At 31.8% G+C, this 19987-nt stretch overlaps 1 long non-coding RNA gene across 1 annotated transcript; it reads left to right on the top strand.

Moving 5' to 3' along the window:
- Window positions 1-5992: 5992 nt before the first annotated feature.
- LOC130993358 (uncharacterized) lies at window positions 5993-9007 on the top strand. The gene is made up of 5 exons (XR_009091645.1): window positions 5993-6296; window positions 7060-7106; window positions 8240-8337; window positions 8493-8517; window positions 8758-9007. It is a non-coding gene; the product is annotated as an uncharacterized LOC130993358 (long non-coding RNA).
- The last annotated feature ends 10980 nt before the right edge of the window (window positions 9008-19987 follow it).

The following is a 19987-nucleotide window of genomic DNA, read 5'->3' on the forward strand; positions in this document are numbered from 1 at the left end:
GGTTTAGAAATTTGCGAATTTCCTTATTTGGGACATATGCCATCAATAATTCACCCTTCCACGCAAAAGCTTTCGGATTAAATCCTTTTTTAGGGGGAATTTTTTCGCTCTGGTATTTGCATTGAATAGTGCATTCTAATAAATTTATTAATGTACAATAATTTTACAAATTACAATATAAAAATAAATCATATCAGACAAATTTATACGAGAAATTTAACTAGGGACGATGCAGAAAAACAATTTGAAGAGCTAAAATAAAAAAGTTTACGGTATTAAGTGTGCCAAAATCATTTTTTTAATATAGAAAATACTTACTAAGGTATAACGAAATAAAAATAAAAATCATTGGACATGTAAGACATTAGTTTCACCAACATTTTCTAGTTCGGATGAATGCAAATATGCAACGTTGGTCGAATTGAGATAAAAATTAAAATGGCATCCATTATTTCCCCCGAAAAAAGAGAGTAAATGAATGAAGGTAATATTAGTGTAAGAGAGTGTACAATAATTAGAAAGCAAAAGGTAGAGGAGCATTGAAAGGAGGAGGTGGCGATGCTTAAAGACAAAGTGGTTAGTGGGTATAATGGCGCCATCAACGGCCCCCTCTCCACCAGCCTGTTTGGTGGTGCCTGTCTCTATTTTGTATCTACATATCTGTATTTATTCTATTTCTAATTTATTTTCGATTAACTCATTTTTCCCACCACCTTTTTTTGCACTGACACCTTCCTCACACTTTATGTACACCTCCACCCACTCGTGCTAACTTCACTAATTAAATTTAATCCATCACTTTTTTCTTCTCTAAAACTTTTCAACTTTTATTACGAACTAAAACGTCGACAATATATAATGGATGAATGTAAATATACTTGCCTTGGAAAAAGAAATGCTTACAATAATTTTGCATACCTTAATGTCAATGGATAATTATTATGCCTCCTAACGGTGTCTGCTTGGTGGGAACTGAGAAATAACGATGGATGATTTACATTCAATCACAATTCTCTGTTCATAAATAGAGAAAATAAATCATTTCATTACGTAAAGCTAAAATATTCACTATTCAGAACCCGAAATTTTGGGGAAACAATGAATTAATGCTTCTATTTGGATGGTTTACTTTACTTTCTTAATAGCAATCGATCTCTTTCATTCTGTTGCAAATTAGAATTGATATCTTTGTTGAAAATTATCTTATGTTTTTGTAATTAATTTCTTGGTGGTATTATCATGCATTGCATGCATAATGCTGTAAATTATACTTTCATTAATTAATTAAAGAAACCTAGCCAATATTGGAATATTCTAGGGGTTAGGTCCGTTAGGATTCATTTATAGATTCGTATACAAAATATTAAATACGTACATTTCATAATTTTATTTTATAAAAACCATAACTCTGGTTTTTTATTATTGTTTTAATGGCAACAACAAAATACACGACACATGAGCATCACACTATTTTAATCGCACACTAAACGAGAGAAAAAAAAAAAAAAGGCATCCGAATTAAATTTTGAAATTGAGAAAGAAGTCAACTTGAGCTTTGATCAATTGCAGCACGCACTTAAGTGATCATATGTTCAATGCATCTGATCAATGTCTTCAATCAAAATCTATTACTTTAAAACTCATAAAATAATATTCAGCTATCGTCGATTCATCTAACACTTGACAAAGTTTAACCTATCCTCATCGTCTGTTTGCGACCGCACGCACGCTAACAAATTTATTAAAACATCTATGCAATCTTTCTTCATCCTGAATTGACAATTCATTTTTTTGTTTTTTTTCAGACGCTTACAAATATATAATTAAATATTGGGATAACAACATTATTTTGTAACGGCATCTATGTCTATATCATGATTATTCTCATAGAGGCAGCTTAATTGTGCATACTAACTTATAATTTAAAGCCTTACATACTTGTCTATTTTATGAAGTTATTTTAAAGGAAATTCTGATACAGATCCTTTAGAAGGCCATCAAATTAATCAGTAACGACGTCGTAAAAAACGATCAGTAATGACCTGGTATAGATTTGACATTTATAAATAGGTATATATAGTAAAAATTGAACGCCATATTGCAGATGTAATACCATAATTGCCGCATTTTTAATTTTCAAATTTTTTTAATTCATATTTGATCCCTACACGTAGATTGTATTGAAAGGCATCAGCCACGTATCGCGTTCTTAATGTGCCACATGAACAAAATGTATGATCTAAAATTAATGTTATATATTATCTAAAGCTTGAGTACCACATGATCTCTTTCATATAAAATTGAAAATTTTCAATGATCAATGGCGCCAATTAAAATGAAATATTATCTAAAAAATTGGTCAGGAGTGTTGGTGTTTCTCAAGCAGGACCAGCACCCCTGAGATCCGTCACTAAATTTTGACATATATCATCTTTAGTATATGAGCTAGCTAGGAATCAATTTGGTCCATATATATATTTAGGGACGTTTACTTTGAAAGATTGACTTTGATAGATAAAAATAGTGAAATTAATCAATTGTTTACTTTGATGGATTGAAACTTTAGAACATTCTAAAACTCTTGATTATTTATATCATTTAAGCTAGTTAATTTTACTTTATTCTTCCCATTGAAAGGTGGTGATCATTAGAGAAATTTCAACTACTCTTTTGAATAAAAATACTCAATCATACATCTCATTAATCCTGAGTAAACGCCCCTTTAATTGACTAAATGAATGATTATGATTGTTTTTTTAATCGAATAATGCATTTTATACATTAAGATAATGTATACATAATCATATTAATTTCAAATAGACCATATATAGTGGATCTGAGTAAGACTGCAGATGTCAAAACATTCAGTTATATATCGACAGACTATGATATACCTATTGGTCGAGTCGGGATTGTCATCTTATTAATTAATTAAGATCTTCAATGAATATATATACCTAGTTCTTTTATTGTTAAACGAAAATTTATAGCACTTTTCACAGTCAATTCAAAATGAAGCATGGTGGAATGAGCACGTAGAAGGACAATGTGTCAATCTCTAAGAAATAGGTAGAAACATGGTGAAGTTGATGCTGATAGATTGTGAAATGAAGCATGGAAAATACCAGAAACAAAATCATTTTGAATTTACTTGAAATTCGACAGTTCATCATGCCCAACTCTTGTGGCTGGATTTCAATATTGGTTTCTTACCATGTAAAAAAAAAGTCATCGTCAATTGGAAATATTTCCTTTTATTGTTACATCGATGTAGACAGTAAATTCTCCAATTCCGTATATGTGATCATATTTAAAACAACAATATAGTTCGTGTCACGTCATAGGCCGTGCATTTTCATAAGGTGGAATATTTTGATTGTGAGTTCTTTTATTTGGTATTCTAGTCTAATGTTTGGTACGATATTGTAAATTAATCGTTTAAAATTAAATAAAGAATTTACTGGTAAAATAAATACACATGAAAAATGGTATATTTTGGGTTTGTCTTAACATTTATTTTGACGTAATAAAAATACAAGCAAATGGTATAAATTAATTTTCGAGCAATATATTTTTCTTTAAAAAAGGTATTATATCACCTTATAAGGAGTTGATAAATATATTATCATTCAAACCAAACAATATATAAAAAAGAGGCAACAACCTAATGTAGCCAAAACCTTTTAACTGTAGGAAATTCTAGCCATGTCACTACAAAAAAATTGAGTTTTTGCAATGAATTTTTTTGTTATAAAAGGGCATATTTTCATTACAAAAGACTATATGTGAGGAAAAAAAATTCGTTACATAGCCGTCACGATAGGGTCCTCACATATAACTTTATGTGAGGAAAACTTGATTTCCTCACATTAGAGTCTCATGTTTATATGAGAAAAAAAATCCTCACAAATAATCTTATTTTTTATCACAAAAACTCTTAATTGTAAGGTAAAAATTCCTCACAAATAGTTTTATTTTTCATCACATCCCTAATTATAAAAAATGTACCAATGATTTTAAAACTTATACCTACTTAAAATTTTGTAACAAATATCACAATTTATCAATGGCACATAATAACAAACATTTTTTTTTTTTGCAAAATATTTCAAACATTTATTAATGGCACATAATAATCTATACAAATTCAATTCGAATGAGAAACCTAGCTACTACACTAATGATTCTACGAGATCTCAGTGTTTATATACAATCATCCTCTGCTTAACTAGCTCGACACAATCATCCTCTGTTTCACACTGCAAGACTTGCTGAGGCCATCAAGGACACCAGATGGAAGCTCCCAAAACCATGTGTTCATCAGGCTTGCCAAACCATGAACACCATACTTGGGATTATTGTTAGTTTCCAATTCTGTATCAATGACAATTAGTTCATACAAAATCCCATCAAGAAAAAGCAACAAATTAAGAATCTTTTTTCAGTATTATTGTTTCGTTTTCATTTCTTTAACATTTGCATTTACTTGATGCTAAATTTCCAGCAAGAAAAAGAAACTACTTTTTAAAATTACTCAAGAAATATCTTATAACATTTATAAACTTAAGAAAATGTTTAATACAACAGGTCCAAGTAGGTGTGGTTTGATTCAGAATATGTCTTTGAAAATTATATGGGGCTGTGTGTATCTGAAGAACCCTCCACTGTTCTATCAATATAATTCTACTGCACAAAATCCTGTTTTAGCTTAAAAGATCATTTTAGGTTCTTCGCATAGCATCAAAATGTAATCTTCCTAATTGCTAAAATTTAGGACGCTAAAACTACACGAAGATATAAACTCTTAATGAGTGTCAACAGAAGTTTGTAAAAACGATATTTTACATGGGAAACATGTGTCGTATTTTGTTTGAGATAGAACCTTGAGCAAGGTATGGTCTCTCGTTGTGTAAATGGTGGAAACCATAAGCGAACTGGTCTCTCGTTGTGCTTTATCCCAGTTATGAAATGATCTTCCAGAAAAACTTATCAGATAGGAGCAGGAAGGAGATCATATACTTGAAAACCACATCTCCTCAAAAATTTTTACAAGCTTCATACATTCAGAATTTAACAAAAGGTGGGTAAAATAGAAATACTAAGAACAACACTTACAATCTTTTCAACCATGCCAACATGATGAATGGTGCTTAGGAGCTCTCTTTTGTCAAAAGGAATCAGAGCTTCCACCCATACCATTGTATCCTATAGAATACAAAAAATTTACAGGAATCATGGCAAGCAACAGACTTCAAATTTAAAGAGTATCAAATCCAAAACATTTAAATAGACTACACTGACTTACACTAAGAAAACCAGTAAAATGTATGCATAAGCTTTGGCAATTGGAATTACATCACTCTCTGGTATCATCGCAACATCAGGACAAGAACTAGGATTTTGGGAATAAGAAAGATATTGGCTTTGGTGAATAGAAACTGAATTGGAAGTTCTTGATATGAAAAACTGCTATGAGTTTTAGAAAATACAAAACTGGAAAAGAGCTTGTAAAGATAAATTTACGCATCAAATGTTTATTACCTAAACTCTTGCCTGAATTTTGCGCCTCTCAGCTTCTCTTGCATGATCTCCTCAATCTTCATGTCAAACTGAGAGACAGAGACTTCTCAGCTACATACACTACTACAAAAATGCACATACATAACACTTCATACATAACGGTTTTTTTAAAAAACCGTTATGTATGAGCGCATTTTTGGAATAGATAACAGTTTTTACAAAAAACCGTTATCTATGTAGTGTTGTCCATACACTTAGATATCGGTTTGAGTTAAACCGTTATGTTTGTGCGTTATCTATTAGTTACATACATAACGGTACTACAAAACCGTTAAGCCGACCGTTATCTATGAGCATCTTTTTATAACGGTTGTTTTTACCGTTATATATGAGCGTCTCAAGACCGTTATGTATTATTTTTTATATTTATTTTTAACTTTAATAATATTATAAAAAATTAAAATCCTAATTTCCTAATACACACTAGCGAACCCACAGTCTCATTATTCTCTAAAGTTTGAAACGGTACCCCTCTCTCTCGCCATTCTCTGTCGACTCCGGTGAGCGGCCGCCCTGAATCGCAGCCTCCCTCTGGCGCGAAGAGGTCGGCCCCTGTTCTTCCTCCTCCTCTCCTTCCCTTTTGTGCCCTATTTTTTCCCCAAGAACAAAATCCTCAATTTCTAGGGTTTTCAGCCTCTCTTTCCTCTCTGAATTTCGCCCCTCCGGCGAATCCCGCCACTACCACCGCCGCCTCGCACAGCTGCTCCCTGCCTCAGGTAACACCTTTTCTCTCTCTCTCTCTCTCTCTCTCTCTCTCAAGATCTATTTCTCTCTCCTTCTCTCAGTTCTCCATCTCGATCTCCATCTTTCCTGTTCGCGGCGGCCGCTGCGCTGGCGGTCGTCGCCGCCTCTGCTCTCCTCTCTCTCCCCTCATTCTCTTTAATTTCAGATTTGGTCTTCACTAATTTTATTTTTTATTTTTAGTTTTACTATTTTTTATTGTTAAATGTTGTGAAAAATGCTTAGCTTTTTAACTCAAATGATGTTTTGATGAGCTATTATCTTCTGAACCATCACCACTTATCTATTGTTTAATTTAATCTCTAAATTTCGGAATAATTTCTCGTTGCTGATGCCATGTTGGGAACTGATGTGAATAATTTCATATGGTGTTCTACTACTTCTTCTGTTTGTGTGTGTTTTTTGCTATCAAGATTCAGTTTTAGAACCAACCCATTTTTTTGGATTCGAGTTTGAATGATGAAATGTGGCGTTGGTGGGCCAAGCCATCGAGACAGGTATTCATGAGAAATACAATTTTCTTTCCTTTTATTAGCCATTCCCTCAGTTCAAAGAAATAGATAATATTATTGTGTTTACCCATATTAACTGTGAATTCTTTAGTGCCCTTCTTATCATTTCTTGGATAAAGTTATATTCTTTATTGGAAATGGGGATGTCCTGTTTACTGCGATTTCTACACACACACACACATACATAAATTCTTTGGTGAACAGGCTCGTATTCTTCGTGTTGCAGATTTGGGGATAACCATCCATTTTGACTGCATTTTCCAAGAGCTTCAAGTAAGCACTGCTCTCTCAGACTCTTATTTGAAATGGGTTCTTGTTTCAGACAATCTGATTTGATTGACTTGGCCTCTTTTTTGTCATTCACGCACACACGCGCAATTGCAAGTGCACGCACAAACTATACTCAAGATTTCTTTGTTGTGTTGATCTTTGCTGTTTGATGAAATGTGGGATCTGAAATAATTGGACAGTTATTACTGATTTGCGATCTGAATATCTATAGGACCCCCATTCTGCAGATGGCCTGCATCTGATTTGCCACAACCATGATAGTGAATTCTCTTTTATTAATTAAGTTTAGACTTTCATTTATATACGCTGGCTGGTATGATTCTTATTTAGAGACTGTAATTCATGCTATACTATGTTATGGAGCAATTGAAGCCCTAATGAATATGGAAAGCTCGGTCAAAGATGCTTGAGTATGTGATTGTTGTTAAGATAATATTTGGTTGAGTGTAGGCACAAAGTGAGCTAGATGAGGATCATTGCTAGTTGACTTGTAGGCACTATGTTGTATCACAAGCTAGTAAATCTACTTTCTTATTAGCCTTGTGTCAATTAAAAGTCATTTAGCTAGAGAACATTTGAGGAGTGAGCTATCTATTCTACGACAGCATGAACTAACAAAAAAAAATGTAGAAACCAAGAACTTCTTAATTAATTAAATACTTTAGATATTTTTTTGATTATTAGCCTTATGTTTTTGGAATTAGAATTACAAATTTGCTTGAATTTGTTTCGAATTTTACTCTGTTATTGTAGTTGGGTACAAGGAATATTGCTTAGTTTCATCTTCTTTGCTAAACTTAATCATGTGAAGCTTTTATTATTAAATGAAATATAAAGTATTTTCATAGGACTAGCAAATAGCTTGAAATTTGATATTTTGGTACTTTGATTTGGTATCTATTTTTTTATATTCATAGCTCTGATTCCATGAAGCATAGATGGTGTGTATGATTTTTAGTTGTCATTCTAGCTAGGCATTGACATTGAACAACGTGATGAAATCTTGAAACCAAATTGCCATTTAATTTGTAAGGCATCTGAAGTGTGGTCTTTTCTTTTCTTTTCCATATTAATTAATGTGTGTGTTGTGTTTGATTTGATGGGACTAATTGCAGATGGTGGGATATGGATGGGCTGGGATGTTGAGAAAATACTTGGTTGATCCAGTTGAGATGTGGTGGCCTTCCAATGTCACGCAAGTGTCCTTGTTTAGGTAAAATAAATCAAAATTCTGTTATTAATTTCTATTTCCAAGAGTATTGCTGTAGAATACAGAATCACTACCTATGTAGTTATAGAAAGATTTAGGTTGTTAATATCTTTCATATTTCTTTTATTTAAGAAGCTCGGGTTGGCTATGTTTTGCAGGTGAACTCGCTCGTGTTGGTGGAGGGTAATCTTCTTTTCATTTTAACAATATAGATAGAATATTGAGATCTTGAAGATTACTTATGTGTTTTCTGTAAAACCTTTTACCAAAATATTGAATCCAAACCAATGTCTTGCTTTTGAGAAAATCATTCATCATATTTATATATCTATCAAATTTGATTTAGATTCTGCATTCTGTTATATTACTATGCATCAATATTTGATATAACTCACATGTTGCCGGATTTTTTTAATTCTCCAGCTCATTAGTGTAATTGAGTTTATCATCTTGGCGGATCAAGTAGATGGGAGTCGATGAGCTATGAGGACTACTACAAAAGAGAAGGCTGAAGCAGAGAACGTCGTTTCAAATGTCTAGCAAGTTGCGCGCATTTGTAATATTTTTTAATTAATCATATAGCTAACTAGAATATTTGTGTTTGTTTTCATTATATTTGGATGATAATGTATGAATATTTCGGATATTATATAATATATGTTATCGATGGCAATGTCATTTGTTGTTTTAAAATTATTAATTTAATTTTTTAGATAAATAATAGGAAAATAAAAATATATATATTACAGTTATAAAAAGTGTAAAAAACTGTTATAAAAAATGCATAAAACCGTTATGTATTTCTATCAAAGATAACGGTTAAAACCGTTATAAAAAGTGCAAAAAACTGTTAACTATGATGGAAAAAATATATATATATATCTAATACATAACGGTAAAAACAATAATACATAACGGTAAGAACCGTTATGTATCACTTGTAAAGATAACGGATATTAACCGTTATGTATGAGCGCATATACCGTTATCTATACGACTATACATAACGGTTTTTTTACCGTTATGTATGACCGTATCATAGATATCACCACTATACTTATCAGTTTTTTTGGGTCATAGATAACGGATTTTATCCGTTATCTATGAGCGTTTTTGTAGTAGTGATAACTATCATAATAATTGGTTCCACTCAATAAGACTACAAAAATCACCCATTGATTGCAACTTGAGTTGAGAACCTGGTTGCTCACCGAGTGAAACATGAGATGAGTAAAATGAAGAAATATTAGATATTTCATAATAGAAAGAAAGGTGATTCTGACTTATAAAAAGTTGACAGATTGACATTCTAGAATGCAGGTTTCGGTTACAAGGTGGTCGAAAAACTACCTGAGCATGTAAAGCAGTATCCAATACTTGAGGAAGTAAGCGAGCAGGATGTCCCACTCTCACCAGCTTAACTTTGTTACAACCCGAAAGAGAAGTAACTAACTTTGACAATTGGGATTATCAAGTGCGCTAGTCAAATTAGAAGTTAGAACCATGTAGTTCATCAAAACATTCAAGTATACATACCGATTGTTAATTCAGTGCAATAATTTTCAAAATTTACACAAAATCTACTCATTTAAACCATTCAAACACAAAAAAGGAACAAATAAATAGACAAAAAAGGCTCCCACATTAGTGACAACGTAAATCAAAGAGAATTATACAATCAATCTCAATTTACCTGAACAGAAAGGCTAGCGCAAAGATCTAAACGAGAATCGCAGCTGAATTTGAAGTTATATATAAATTGATTGATTGGATTGTTTGCTTTGATATTAGGGCTGTAGAATGAGGAAGGAAATCAAGAAAGAAGAGAGAGCGAGAGAGATAGAGATTACCTGAACAAGAAGCTGCAAATTATCGGTACTCTTCCATGAATCAGATCAATTGTAGGTCTCTTCTCATTTTAGATTGAGAGAGAAGATATGGAATCGTTTTCTGTTTTTGAAGTCAGGCCGATGAGAATGAAGATTGAAGAGAATGAATTCTAATTTTTACTTTTTTCGTATGAGGACTTAACTTTAACATAATTATAAAAATGACCCCATCTTTTATTTTTATGTAATGATATAAAATTTCCTCGCATAAAGTATATAAATATGACAAAATTAATTTTTGTCACAAAAGTTTGTCACAAATATTACTATTTCTTGTAGTGTGTGAATAAAATGGTAAATATTCGATTTTGTCCCATAGTATTAGCGTTTTAACGAAAATATCTCACCTTTATGATAAGTGTATATATAACTACCCATCGTTTCAAATTTAGGTTACAAGTGTCCTGAGAAAAAATTTCGACGTGGACTGCCGAAAATCTAAATTGAAAACTTATGTGAAAATTGTGTCAAACAAAAAAATAACAAAAATTCATGTAATCAAGGCTTGATTATGAATTTGTTCTCTAACTTAAGAAAACTTCACAAAAGATCCACAATTCCCATCTTCCAAAATCGAATCTTGTTGAAGATTCTATCGAATTATTCTCCTCTTGACCTCCTCGTGCAGTAGTTTATCCTCGGCTCCCTCAAAAACTTGAACTTGGGCAGCAACGAGAAGCGCAAGTGGTCACGTTCTACCTCTGGGAGCGAGTCGAAGAGCGATCGAGTTGATCTTGTAGTGGTTGTAGCAATCCAAAGAGGCCGGAGACAAAGATCGAGATGACAATGGCGTGAGGAAACATGTAGCGTGAACGCCGTCGCTCAAGCTTCTTGTTCTGGACCCCTTCCTCGATTTCTCATCTTCTGATAATTCCAAATCTCTCTTGCTCTCCTTTTTGATTGTGAAAAGAAATTTCGGTGGGCCACAAAGATTGTGCACCCTCGTCAATTGTGCCCTATCTCCCTCGCAATTTCAACCATATTTCATTTTCAAATCTTTCATTCTTGGTGGTTTCTTGATTGGGTTTTTGAGTTCTTGGTTGTTGATGTTGCTGTTGGGGAGAGGGGTGAGGTCGGATAGAGGGAGAGGGGGATGACAAGGGATGGATCACGATGGGAAGATGGAGGGTGAGGTCAGAGCGACGAAATACCGTTTTGATTACATGGATTTCTATCATTTTAACATAAGTTCCACGTAAGTTGCCAATTTGGATTCTTAGCATTTCACGTTAACACCCAAGCACCGAATTTTTTTTATGACACAAATAATCGAAATCTGAGACTGAAACTACGGGTACTTTTATGCACTTATCCTAAAGATGGGACAATTTCATTAAAACACTAATATGATGGAATAAAATCAAATATTTACCCAAAATAAAATTATGAAAATAACAACATTTCTGATCAAAATATCATTTTAGTGTGTAACACCGTAAAATACATTGTTACTTTTTAATCACAAAAATGTGTAATAGTATATTTTGAATTGTTACACACTTTTTCATAATTACACACTTTTTGCAAAAAGTGTGTATTGGTGTAAAATACACTGTTACATGATTTTTACGATTATTACACGATTTTGTGAAAATCGTGTAATAATCGCGATTTCGGAGACAGCAGCAACGAGGCAAGAGGCGGCGGGGCAAGAGGCGACGATGGAAAAGAGAGAAAGAGATGAGAGGTGGCAGCCGGTAGCTGCGGCGATGGAGGCCAGCGGATGGCACATCGAGCGGCGACAAGTCAGGAGGGCGGCGGTGGTGAGGAGTGTTTTGTCATTGTTTGTGTTGTTTTCTCTTGTAAGTTTAGTCGTATTTTCTTACAAAAGTTTTGTGGTTTAGTGGAAATATTTGGTCTTAATGTATCAAGTTGAGCTTAGTATGAAAATTGTGATGTTTTAGGTTTAGAAGAGAAGATATTGGCGTTTAAGCGTTTTGAGATCTTGAAATAAGCTCACAATGATGCAAGAAAGGGTGTAGAAGTCTAGCGAGCCGTAGCGCACAAAGGAAAATTGGGTAGAAAATGCAGTCAGCCGCGGCTCACTCCCAACCGGGCTGACTAGTTGAAGGAAAAATTGAGTAAAAAATGCAGTCAGTCGCAGCTCACTTCCGATCGGGCTGACTGGGGCGGTTACTACTCAATTGTTGACTGTAATTTGGCTTTTAAAAGTATATTATAGCAGTTCAAACTCTATCTTTTTCATTTTTTACATTCTTATTTCACTTTTATGAAACAAGAACATTAGGAAATACATTGGTTTATGAATTATTTCGCTTTCTTTACATAATTAGAATGAATTTGCACTTTGAAGTTGTAAGAATTTCTCTATTGTCTTCATTTATTTTATTTCTATGGCTTAGTTTTTCTTTTGCCTTTATTTTGATTTCATGATGAACTAAATTTCAATTGTAGGGTTCGGGATATTTAAATCGAGAGTTAATTTAGTTGTGAATGATTTGTGCTTGTCCAATTAAATTATTATCATTTAGATTATTAATTGGCCATTGATTAATCTTGTTAAATGATGAATGAGTTTGATAGATGAATTCATTGTTGGATTGTTGTTTAATTGGAGTTAGACTTAAACGGAAACATGTGGTCTCATAATTAATCACTTCTAGCTATTTAGTTTGCATAGTCTTAATTAAAGCATAAATATGAAAGTTATTGTTTTGAGCTCCTACGTGAATGCATTAATTGTGCTAATCTTTTGCTAATGTGTTAAATTCTCGAGGAGAATAATCATGGACCTTACTCGTTTTCACTTGTGATACATTTTAAAATTATTTTTTGTATTTGCTTTGAATTCATCTCTAATTTTCTTGAACCAACTTTGAACAACTTTGATAGGATGTTTAGGTTGTATTTATTTTATGTGTGTAACGCATAAATCGTTAGACATGCTAAGTTTTCTTCGTGGATACTGACTTGGGCAACTTATTATTTTACGATTACCCTTGTTCTCTTGCAAACAATCTAGAGGGTATACTTTAGGTTTGACATGGAAAATCAAGAAAGAGAAAGAGAAATGAGAGGTGATAGCGGTCGACCGTGGTGGCAGAGGGCATTGAGAAGCAGTGCCCCATAGAGGAGATGGTAGCGGGACCGCAGAAGGGGGAAAAAGGCGGCGGCGCCGTAGACGAAGAGAGAGAGAGATAGAGAGAAGAAGAAGAAGGAGAAGGAGAAGAAGAAGAGGAATAAACATGGCAGGCGGCTACGCGGCAAAGCAAAGATGGCGATGGCCGCGGCGCCCGGGAAATGGTGGGAAATCAACGGGTTTGGGGAGAGGGGTGAATATTTTTTTTAAGTCATTAAGGGCATATTTGTATATTTACATTAAAAATGATAGTTTTCTCAGTTTTTTATCCTCATTAATTTTATTTTCTTTTACTAAGTGAAAATGTATAGATTGACCTATTAAATAAAAAATGATATCCTATTTTAAACGATAAATTTATAACTTATTAGATTATCCTTCTGTTTAGAGCGACAAAAAGTAAAGACACCCTAAATGTATACTGGAGAATTAAATAAAGTAACACGAAATAAATTATATATATAATAGGAAAATGGATTCATCTTATGTGGCACCACCAAATCTCACAATTTTAAAATCTTTGAATTTTCCTTTATTTGCAAATATTACCCATTATATAATTCTTAAATATTACCCATTTTAAAATCTATTTTTTTATCTTTAACTTATTATTTTTTTTTTGTCTTTACATAATATCAATTTTTATTATTGTGCATTCTTTTTTATTTTTTTTGTTTTCCAATATTCAAATAAAGTATATCTAATTAATTAAAGTTAATTTTTATTATATTTATAAATATGATATTGAGTTGATATTAATTTTATATAATTTAAAAATATAAAAATATTTCCCGTGCATTGCACGGGTACAAATGCTAATTTTATTTAAAGCTCGATCGAAGCATTTATTTAAAGCTCGATCGAATCTATATATCAATCAAAACTACTTTGCAGTACACAGACTCCTTTAAAGATAAATCAATTAATTAATTATTGTCAATATATAATAAATGGTCTCAGGGTCCAATAAATTTTTTATTCTATATAATTAATTAATTTAGAAATGTACTAAGGTCATGGCTTACGTGTGGATTTCCTTCCAAAAAGTCTCATCATGGACTTGTTGTTGCCGACTAAGTGTTGGTGATTATTGAATTGAATAAATTAGCGACTTTCCTAAGTTTTGTAGCAATTAATAATATCAGCATAGTATTAGATCAAAGTCCATGCATGCATTCGGGGTGGCCGACACCCTAAAATTAATTATGTGGTAATCTCCAACAACATTATATCAATATAGCTAGGTAGGGTTGATTCTTCGAGGGTTATTTTAGCATTAATATATAGATGCATATATTCCTATTCTTTTATAGAAATGTATATTTTATATACATACCAATAATTTTATTGAACGTTTGAGGTTCGAATCTTGGAGTGCGATTCAAAAAATACGTCCGTTCATAAAAAATTATTGACATGTTTATGATAATTATTGCTATGTTCATCAAAATTTGAACACATGATTTACTCTTAATTATTGACCGTTCGATGGACCATGATCAATAGATAAGATTGTTTCTTCCTTCTTTCAATATTTACCTTTCTCGATCTAATCTTTTCATATATATACATACACACACAAACACACACACACACACACACACATATATATATATATAGGAGAAGGTTCAATAGAGAAGTAAATGTTTGCAAAGAAAGGAGAAACAATCTCAGCTGTTGATCTTATAACTGTCAGCGTTCGTTCGTTTAACGTTTAAATGGAATTGTGTTGAACTTATACAGGGTTCGAACCCCCAAACGTTCAATAAAAGTATCCGTATGTTCAACCGCTTCTACTGACATGTTCATGACATGTTCAATGTTTCTTCATTCTCTACTTATATATCATTCTCCATGGAATGCGACCCTATATATATATATATATATATATATATATATATATTAGTAGGGTATCGGTCCATATATACACCTCCACTCACATTTAAAATGAGCTTTTTATTAAAATCTGTGTAATGTTGGAAAGTTTTTATGGATGGAGGAAGTATATCATATTTCATGTTATTTAAATTCTGATTTAATTTGATTTGTAAAATGGCTTTCTTTAGTTTAATGTTTGTATCAGATGTTATATATATTGAACAAAACAAAATTTGAGAGATAATTAAGAAGTTATTAAAACGTCCATATTAATTATTATTGTTGTTGTTGAGAGAACACGTCCAATAATTGAGCAATCGTATTACGTGAAATTCTCATTATTGGCGTTAGATTTTTTCTAAGTTGAAAGATTTTATTTCTTACATATTTTATATTACTATTCACGTACTTCAATAAAATACTTTGTAAACATATTGTTATATTAGAAATTTGGAATTCAAACAGTTGACTAAACTATCGTCTAAACCTGCAGCAATATTAAAATCGATCATGTATATGCTTATTTAATTATTTGGCTAATGACTCATTTCCTTAATTAATTTGGAATTTAAACTCAATAAACTATGGTTAAATATAGTCATCGGGGACACATACGCATACGTAATTAATTACGTAATCGAACAGAAGGGTCAACACTTAGTTAAAAGAATCTGGTTCTGTTTGAGACGAAAGAAGAAAGCATTTTAGAACTAAATTCTATGAACTGTAGAGGAGAGAATATTTAGTTTTATGAGAGAATGATTTCTTGCTTATGAACAAGGCAACCACCTCGTTCTATTTGATTTAATTATATATTATTTCATATGCAAATATACTTAGATATAGTGTATTGCGCGTACATTTCCCTTTTGTAGCATTTTTGCCTTACTTCCATGCATGCTAGCTCGCAATACTTCGTATTTTATTCTATATTAAATACAAGAATATAGATCGACTCCCTAAACAAGGATTTTAATACATTTGGAGTATAATAAGTAATACTACTACTATCTGATTTGTGCGGCGTTAGCGTTACTCTTGCCGTATTGCATGCATCATATTGTTAGTTTATTTATTTTTTTGAGTTGCTTGCCATAGTCTTTTTTATGTTAGGCCATCTCTTAAAACTCTTCAATTAATGCAGATAAAAAAAATTAAGCTACTGAAATTTATGTAGACGTACGGCTACATTATAAATTAATATTTCAGCAAATAATTTATGCTATTAAACTACTTTAACTTTAGATACAGCGCTGGAAGTATGAATTTTTTATTGATCAAAAAAAAAAAAAAAAAAAAAGATACAGCGCTGGAAGTATGAAGAATCTTGGGCTCGGCGGTGCATGAGAGAAGATGGTCACATTGTGAGAGGAATATACAGAATTTTCACATATATATATATATATATATATATATATATATATATATATATACATATCTGCGTGTGTGTGTGTGTTTCCAAGTTATATATTTTATTTTATTTTCTCTTATAAACATTTAAACATGTGTTAACATTAAGTCGGGTTCACTAATTCCATGCTAAATTATTCATGCATGCAGCTAGAGTGGCGGAGCCACTCAAGGGCTAGGGTGGGCTGAAGCCCACCCCCAACTTTGTTTTAAAAATAATTTATTATTATTATTTATAAATATAATAATTCAGCTCACCCTTAATTAAAAAATTATATATTTTAATTAATTTCATTAATTGCATTATTTTTGTCGGCTATTCTTGGTTCTGGTACTATTTTGTGTTGCAAATTATGCTTATGATTAAAGGGTGGTTAAATAGAAGCTATGATAGTTAATTCTGTATCAATTCTTCTATTTGTTGGTATTCTGTGCATTTTATTTAATTTTATAAATATAGATAATTGATTAATGAGTAGATAAATAACAATTTGGTATATTGAGAAGATATTGCAACGTTTTCAATCAATGAATACATGTCGAATTAAGTCAATTATCATTGCTTTCTCAAACGAAAAATATCTAATTAAATGTACAAAATACCCAAAAAAAAATTGCTTAAAATGTACGAAATACCCAAAAAAAATGTTTAAAATGTACGAAATACTAATTAAAAAAAAAAACGGGGGCTATCGCCCCCGAACCCCGTAGAAGTTCAGCTCCCCCCAATATAAATTTCTGGTTCCGCCACTGGGCCTGGGGTGAACCGAACTAGCGTTTGGCCAACTTGGAATCCAAAGTTCATTTGTACCATATTTGAATTAGTTAAATAAGTTATATAAGTCTTTGTGTGTAACTTGGAATCCAAAGTTCATTTGTACCATATTTGAATTAGTTAAATAAGTTATATAAGTCTTTGTGTGAGAAACAATATCATTAATCACAATTTATAAGACGGGTTAAGAATTGTATATTATTGGATATGAATTTTGGGATCAAAGTATGATTAGTCTCATGGGATTTCGGCATATAAACTATTTCAGATAATTTTTTTGTGAGGAAAAAGTTGTGTTACTTTTTATAATTTATTAGTAATATATATCATCCACTAACTAATTGCATGCTTTCTCATCGACACGTTATCATAGCGACCCTTGTACACGAATATTAGGTCGATTATAAAGTTACATTTTCAAGTAATAATTGAACCAAGCCAAATTGTATCGAAATTCTTGCCGAAATTTACTACTACTTTTCACTCTATATTTGATTATTTACTACAAATAATTATGAGCATATAAGAGACAAATCAATATTTTCCCTCGTGTGAGTGTCACTTCCGGTTAACAATTAAATTAGACACAAGACAAATATTTTATGACCAACATTAGTGAAGTAGTAGAAACACGACTTTTTTTTTAACCTAATTTGTTGGAAATTTGTCCGTAAACACTCGGGCTGTAATAATGTGGTCGGGAATAACCAAAGAAAAAATTGTTAAAATAATGTTTATAAAGAAAGCATCAAAGTAAGTTGTTTGATTTTATGGTAACAAGCACACTAATCACTTTTGACTTTGCTAACCCATCTTTATACCTTTTACTTGACAAAAAAGTTTGCATTCTTCCTACTATGTCAAATTTATACACTTGTTTTTATATACTTTTCGAGTTCAGAATATGACAAAAGATTAACAATATTATAATTAGCGAGCCAATTCGATTATCCAGTTAATATACTATTCCCTCTGTCCCAACGAAGATGCTACATATTTCTTTTTGGGTCTTCCCAATGAAGATGATACATTTCTAAATCTGAAAAAAATAAGAGATTTTAATTGTTGAATTACAACTAATTAATCACTTTGTTATTACCTTCTATCTCCTATTTTATCAATTTATTATATTTTCTCTCCTACTTTATCACTTTATTATCTTCTCTCTTCCACTTTATCACTTTTATAATACACACTTAAAACACTAATCTACAACTCCTTAAATATCGTGTCGAAAAAAATGTATCATCTTGACTAGAACGGAGGGAGTATATTTTTTTATGCAAAGAAAATACTTCATTAATAGAAAATTAGTCAGTTCATAAAATCTGATTTCCCAAATTAACCTTCCAGTAACAACAAGTGTGGAAAAAAATAGGAGAAAGTTACTAGCTAGATTGGATTTAAAAAATGTTTAAACTGAAATAGTAAAAATAAAAATTATACGCAATGAGTCAATAAACATTCGGTAAGGTGTATATATTTTAACTTGATTCAAAGTATTTGAGAAAGCTCTAATTTCTATATTAGTATTGTTAATAAATACTACTGCTATAAACAAGTATGAATATCCGTTGATAAATGAGTGAAATGTTTTAAGCAGTAAATTGTTTGAGAAGACACATGATTGGCAGCAATGACAACCCATACCCTCTATAACTGAAGAATATGTCAGATAGGTTTTGACCTTCCCTCAACATATTCTGGGCATTTTTGGAATTTTATCCAAACTTGTCGGCTTGTCTACCTATTTATTAACACAAGCCCATTCCCTCGGGCATTTTCATGGCACCTAAATTGTTACTCCCTAAAATACAATTTAAAGAAAAATGTTGAATCATATATATTTAATACTCCCTCTGTCCGCCAAAAATATTCCACAATTACTATATTTGGCGTCCGCAAAAAGTATTTTACTTTCCTTTTTAAGCCATGGTCCCACCATCCACCTTTATATTTTATCCTTACAAATACTCTTTATTTACAAAAAACTCACCCCAAATTCAATCTCAACCACACATCTCATAAAGTGGTGGGACCCTTTCTCCACTACATCAACATTATCACACATTTTATTAAACTCCGTGCCCGGCCAAAGTGGAATACTTTTGGCGGACGGAAGGGGTAGTACTTACTCAGTCCAAGAAGATTGTATGGTAAAATAGATGAGACAAATTTTAATAAATACTTGAAATATCTATATAAGTATAGAAGAAGGTCCAATAGAATTGAGTGAAAAATTAGGAAATAACCTATTAAAGTTGATGTATTAAATAAATGGTTAATATTTTATAAATATTGAATGTGAATGGAGTATAAAACATAAAGGCTTGTTTCCAAAAATAAAGCATACAATTTTTTTGAACGAATGAAAATAGTACCTCATGTTAGACGAGAAAAGATAAACATACAATTTTCGTGGGCGAAGTGAGTATTTTTTTATTTATGGTCGAATAAACGATTCAATTATTCTCAACTTACCTTTATTTTACAATCCATGTCAAACTGCTTTTATTATGAGTCTGTATACATATTTTAAATACCGAAGCTATATCTAATATACTTACTTCGTCCACGAAAAATTTGTCACAATTTTATTTT

The sequence above is a fragment of the Salvia miltiorrhiza genome, chromosome 7 (genome assembly GCF_028751815.1).
Source record: "Salvia miltiorrhiza cultivar Shanhuang (shh) chromosome 7, IMPLAD_Smil_shh, whole genome shotgun sequence".
NCBI classification, from domain to species: domain Eukaryota; kingdom Viridiplantae; phylum Streptophyta; class Magnoliopsida; order Lamiales; family Lamiaceae; genus Salvia; species Salvia miltiorrhiza.